We start from the raw sequence: 6,433 nt of genomic DNA, 5'->3' as shown, positions 1-6,433 counted from the left end.
CACAACTCTATGAGGTGGGTTCAGGGGGTAAGTAATCTGCCCAAGATTGTACCCCTAGGATTTAGAGGGGGCTGGGATTTGGAGTCGGGCGGACTGGCTCCAGAGCCAGCGTCCTGATCCTCGAGCCGGTGATACAAACACGAGGCAGTGACAACGCGGCGGGGCCAGTGCCACCACCGATCCTGCGGACGAGTCCGAGAAGCACCGAGGGGACACCTGATCCCAACCTGGGGACGGTCAGCGCGGACGTACAGACAGAGCGATGTGGAAAGTTAGCCTACGACTGGGGAAGGAGCAGGCGGGGCCCACGGTGGCGTGCAGAGCAGCACAGGGAATGGCGATGTGAAGCTGCTGCAGCCCTCGGCGGCCCCTGCTCTCCACAGGCCTGGCGGTGCGTCTGTCCCCGCTGAGCAGGGAAGCCAGGGAGGCGGCCGGGGCTGGAGGTGAGAGAGTGCCCAGCGGTGGCTGCCACAGACAGTGGCGCCCTTTTGACACCTGTACTTGGCCAGCAGCAGTCAGCAAGTCCTTCAAGGAAATGATACAGAAATAATACATTTTTCTTGATTTTCTTTCAAAAACCAAGAGAGGCACGTTTAACGTCAGCGCCACAGATCTCTGGAAGTGGGAGTCCTTCGCTGTTGAAAGCAGGGCGATCTGTTGATTCCAGCCTCAATTGTAACGTGACTCTGGATGAGAACTTGGCACATTACTTGACTAGAATATACAAATAAAAATATACATTGCCTGATGTACTGTGGGATTCAATAAAACAACTACTGTTTAGTAGGGAAGGGGGAGGTGAAGGAGAGAGAATAGAGTCTCAACTGTCCTTCAATTTGGAGGTTTCACTTCTCAGGGCTCCACATCTCTTGAGTCAGAACTTCTCAACGGGCCACTTTGGGCCGTTGCCACGGTGACCGGGGCTTCACTGATGTGGCGTGCGGGACCCCCGTGCAGTGGGAGTCCCACGGACAGGCGCCTCCTACCACAAACATACACCCTGCCACCCTGGAGGGGGCAGCCTGCACCTGAGCCTGGACTGCTACTCGATTATAAGCATAAGACAAAGTTCCTTACGCGTTAATATACTTAAAATGTCCGGGACCACAACCACCGAGTAAATAAAAAGTGACTGTACTTGTTTTGTTTGAAGTTTTACCAAGAGCTGCTCACCAATTTCAGGATGTCATGGGACAGCCATCAGTCATGGCATGTGAGTGGACAGCACAACACAGGCCACACTCAAGGGTTAGGAGCCAGCGCCTACTGCATCGTCTTTGATGCTGAAGTGCATTCATATTTTTCTAAGATGTATACACGCCTGAAGAGCTCATAGCTCAATTGATGTTTCTCTTTCCAGATTTAACCCACTGGAATGAATAATTATTCAAAGTGTGTATACATTTTTTGGGACAGCCTGTATAGATCATTATATTTTCTTTGAAATTGTGTGTGTATCTGAATGCGACCTATGAATTTCACTTCAGGATCATGAAAGGCATACTGCAAAATATTAGTTATACGAAAGCTGTTGCATCTCATAGAGTTGAGAACCGTTGGTCTTTTCAAGGGGTGAGGCTGGTCATGTGGTTTTACATACATGTTTTCCCCTCAAATGTCACTAAAAGGTGATGGAAATACTAGTACATAGAACTGCAAAATTTGACTTAAGATTACTTCCTCTCTTAACTACTTGGTGACTTCTAAACACAGCACATTCTTTACGCCCTGGCTGGGGTGGCTCCACTGGTTGGAGCATCGTTCCGTGCAGCAAGGAGTTGTGGGTTTGATCCCTGGTAGGGGCGCGTACGGGAGGCAACTAATCGATGTTTCTCTCTCACATGTGTTTCTCTTTCAGTCTTACCCTCTCCCTTCCTCTCTAAAATCAATTTTTAAAAAATAACAAAAATAAGCAGCACATTTTAAAAACTGAATTAATCAAATAGGTTTGCAGCCAACAGTATCCCACTGGCTGTGGGCAGTCGCTCAGACCACAGGCTCCAGCTCAATGATGAGTTCTCCAGAACCTGCACTGGAGCCGCCCTGGGCCGGTGTTGTCTCCCGGAGCTCTCCTCCACACTGGTTCTAGAAACTCACAGTTCCCAGACACAGAACGCCACATCCAACAGGACAGCCTCAGTGCCCAAGGTCAACTCAGGGGAGACGTAAACCAGTCAGTAGCTTGTGTACAGCAGGCACATGGAGGTCTGGTATTTCATTTAATCTTTGCAATCATATGGAAGCTAGAAACTGTTACTCCAGGGTCATATACCTGACAAGAGCTAGAGCCAGGATTTGAACCCAGGTCTGTGTGGCTTCAAACCCAGTATTCTTGCCCTGGCCAGTTTAGGTCAGTAGGTTAGGCATCGCCTTGTGCACGGAAAGGTTGCTAGTTTGATTCCTGGGTTTTGGGTTGGATCCCCAGTAGAGGGTGTGCAGGAGACAGCCCATCAATGTTCTGTTCTCACATCGATGTTTCTCTCTCTCTCCCTCTCCATCTCTAAAAATTCAATAAAAATATTTAAAACCACCACCACCCAGTATTCTTTCCACTGTAACTCATCTCCTGTCTATCTCAGAAATCTTGCAGTCATACCCCAGCTTACTCACTCAATTTTGTGGATAATGGCCAAAGAGCTTCTGAACAAAGGATAACTTTATTCACTCAGCACCTACCTCGTGTTTTTTTTTTAGACATGAGATAGCCTTAAGCCAGCATTGAATATACTTTCTTCTGAACTGCCGAGTATCTAGTATCTTCCTTTTTCCCCCAGAAAGGATATGTTTAGGTCTTTAAAAGGGCCTTTCCTGTTTGTACTTCCCTTCAAGAGACCAAACCATTTCATGAACTGATGACAGGCTAGTAGGTGTGAACCTTCAATTCTTTCAAGAAAAGAGGCTTTGGTATTTTGCAAGATTGGAGATGCCTCCAGCTTCAGACCGGGGGTTCTCGGCCAGGAATGACTTTGCTCCCAGGGGACACGTGGCAATGTCTAGAGCAGCGGTTCTCAACCTGTGGGTCGCGACCCCTTCGGGGGTCGAACAACCCTTTCACAGGGATCGCCTAAGACCATCGGGAAACATATATAATTACACATTGTTTTTGTGATTAATCACTAGGCTTTAATTATGTTCAATTTGTAACAATGAAATTGGGGGTCACCACAACATGAGGAACTGTATTAAAGGGTCGCGGCATTAGGAAGGTTGAGAACCACTGGTCTAGACAGTGGGTGTCCAAACTGGGAGGGGGTATGTGTGCTACTGTCATCTTGTGAGTGGAAGATAGAGAAGCTGCTTAACATCCTACAATGCACAGGGCGGCCCCCGTGACGAAGGACTATCTGCCCAAGATGCCAATAGGGCCAGGGCTGAAAAATCCCGCTTCAGATCCGTGCAACATTCTCTTCTCCTGGGGAAGAAACCAGCAAGTCCTGCCCCAGGAGAGAACCCTGCTGTGGGGCACTCCGCTAGCCCGGGGCCCAGCAGCTGGGGGGAGTCCTGTCCTGAAGAGGGGGCTCTGGCCCTGGCAAAATGGAAATTGGAGAATGGTTCCCGGGTCACACAGGCTGTAGAAGTCTTTCTCATCAAAATACATTTTGATTTTTTAAAAAAATTATTGTAATAACTATGTAAGGCAAGCATGTCAAACTCAAAGGCTAACACGGGCCAAATAAACAAGGTTTACGTTTCTGTGGGCCACAAAAAAACAAAAGCTTCAATTTTCATAGAAATGTAGGTTTATTTCAATAAAGACATGCTGAATACAGAGGGCTGAAATAAATGAGTCATCATTAACATAAAATATTCGCTGCTAGTATTAGTGGAGAGAAATGGTGCGCCTGGGCATAAGGGAAATGAATGCAACATGATTATAGTAATCAGTCATTAGCGACCGTTGTATAGTGGGGCCTTGACTTACGAGTGTCCCGACTAACGAGTTTTTCAAGATATAAGCCGTCTCTCGGCCCATTTTTTGCTTTGAGTTGCGAGCTAAAATTCGGGTTACGAGCCAGCTTCAGATACCCCACCGCTAGTTGGCGCAGCGAACGTCACAGTGAACGCCACATCATCAGCCCAGCATCACGTGTCTCACTCGTTCACTTTTTGATTTGATATACGAGTAATTTGAGTTACGAGCTCCGTCATGGAACGAATTAAACTCGTAAGTCAAGGCCTCGCTACAGGTTGTTATTAATAAATATTATAAAAATTAAGCTATGAAATTTTTATTAAAACATTTCATACCATTATATTGGCTGGGCCGCAAAAATATTCATGTGGGCCACATATGGCCCGCGAGTTTGACATGCTTGATGTATGGTACCAGGTGGGCACTGGAAAAGCCAACGGACACTTTGTAAAGTATATGATTGTCTAACCACTATGCTGTACACTTGAAACTAATACAAAATAATACTGAATGCCAACTGTAATTGAAAAATAAAATTTTAAAAATTACGCTTTTAAAAAAAGCCAACGTAAGAGAAATTGTACAGATAGTCACACCCGGCCGGTGTGGCTCCGTGGTTGAGCGTCGACCCATGAACCAGGTCACGGGTTTGATTCCTGGTCAGGGCACATGCTCAGGGTTTGGGCTCGATCCCCAGTAGAGGGTGTGCAGGAGGCAGCCGATCAATGATTCTCTCCCATCATTGATGTTTCTCTCTCTGTCTTCCTCTCTCTTCCTCTCTCTGAAATCAATTAAAACATTACAAAATAAGCCCCAGCTGGCTTGGCTCAGTGGATAGAGCGTTGGCCTGCAGACTAAAGGGTCCCAGGTTTGATTCCAGTCAAGGGCACATGCCTGGGTTGTGGGCTCGATCCCCAGTGTGGGGGCGTACAGTGATTCTCTCTCATCATTGATGTTTCTATTTCTCCCTCTCCCTTCCTCTCTGAAATCAATAAAAATATAAAAAACAAAAACAAAATAAAAAACATGTTAGAGCCACATCATCCCAGTACCCAGAGGTGATTGCGGAGTTTGGTGTGTGTTCCCCTAGGGCTTCCCTAGCCATAGGTATCACCATCATGCAGAATGGGGGGCGGTATGTATGCTTCGCCACTTACTCTCTCTCTCACTCCTCACCCATCTTGCACACATATGACGCCCAGCTCTATGGTTTCCCACTGTACAGATCAATTAAGTCCTCACTGACAGATGTGTGGTTCACTGCCAATGTTTTGCTATTACAAAGAACATAACGCTGAATAACCTTTTCCTTTTTTCTCTGTAGACTTAGGAGGCCTCTAAGTTCTGAGAAGTGTAAATGCGAAGTTCAAAGGGAATGTATATTCAAACATCTGTATTAGCAATAAAAAGGGTCTTTGTTACTCCTCACAGACTCATTAGCCGAGTCCCTGTGAAAGTCATCACAAGAAAACACTCACTGCTGAACTGTCATCAAGCCAGTCCCTCCTTGTCCACAAGCCTCGGAACCCAGAGTGCCTATCCTACCCTTTCCGGTCTTGTCCTCCGTTAGTCTCTAACTGGTTACATTGTAAGCATATGGCAAATGACACACATATAATGGAGATTAATTGCAAAGTTGCAAATTTAGTAAAAGATGGTGGATTTGGTGAACTTTTTATAAACAATGCTAGAACACTGCTCAACTACCAAGCAAAGCCACTGAAAGATGTGGACTTCGCGGACTCAGCCCAGTTACTGAAGGGAAAGGTGATAAAGTGATCACCAATAGATGCCAATAAAAAAGAACGATGTGACTATCAAAATTGAGGTCCTTAGGAAAACTGAGCAAGACCTCAAATATTTTTGCAAAAATTACCTTAGATTATGCTGCAAAAGTAAAACAGGAAGGATATTGTAGGATACTAAACACAATTTCACTTTAAACTCCAACACTTGATTCATTCTTTGTTCATTATAAGAATACTAGTGGCCTGGTGCACGAGATTTGTGCACTGGGGGGGGGGGGAGGGGTTCCCCAATCTGGGACCCCCTCGGGGGATGTCCACCTGCTGGCTTAGGCCCAATGCCCCTGGAAATTGGGACTAAGCCAGCAGTCAGACATCCCTCTTGCAGTCTGGGGCTCTCGCAGTCTGGGACCCCTCACTCCTTAACACTCGCCTGCAGAGCTTCTCCCACCACCCCCACTACACTCGCCAGCTTTGAGCTTGGCTTCTGGCTGAGCGGCACTCCCGCTGTGGGAGCTCACTGACCACCAGGGGGCAGCTCCTGCATTGAGCATCTGGCCCCTGGTGGTCAGTGCACATCATAGCGACCAATCAATTTGCATATTACATTTTATTATATAGGGTATTTGAAATTATGACTTTGCTTTTATAACTTTGGTTTCATGGTAAAAGTCCCAAGCAGACTTCCTCTCCCTGCCCCCACATACTATGAAATTTTGGTCCTCATTTCTATGTGGATTCATTTAGGTGAGTTTTTTTCTGGCGCTCATGTCTA

This window comes from Myotis nattereri (assembly GCF_964212035.1).
Source record: "Myotis nattereri genome assembly, chromosome: 6".
Taxonomy (NCBI): domain Eukaryota; kingdom Metazoa; phylum Chordata; class Mammalia; order Chiroptera; family Vespertilionidae; genus Myotis; species Myotis nattereri.
Note: the sequence above shows the minus strand (reverse complement) of the source record.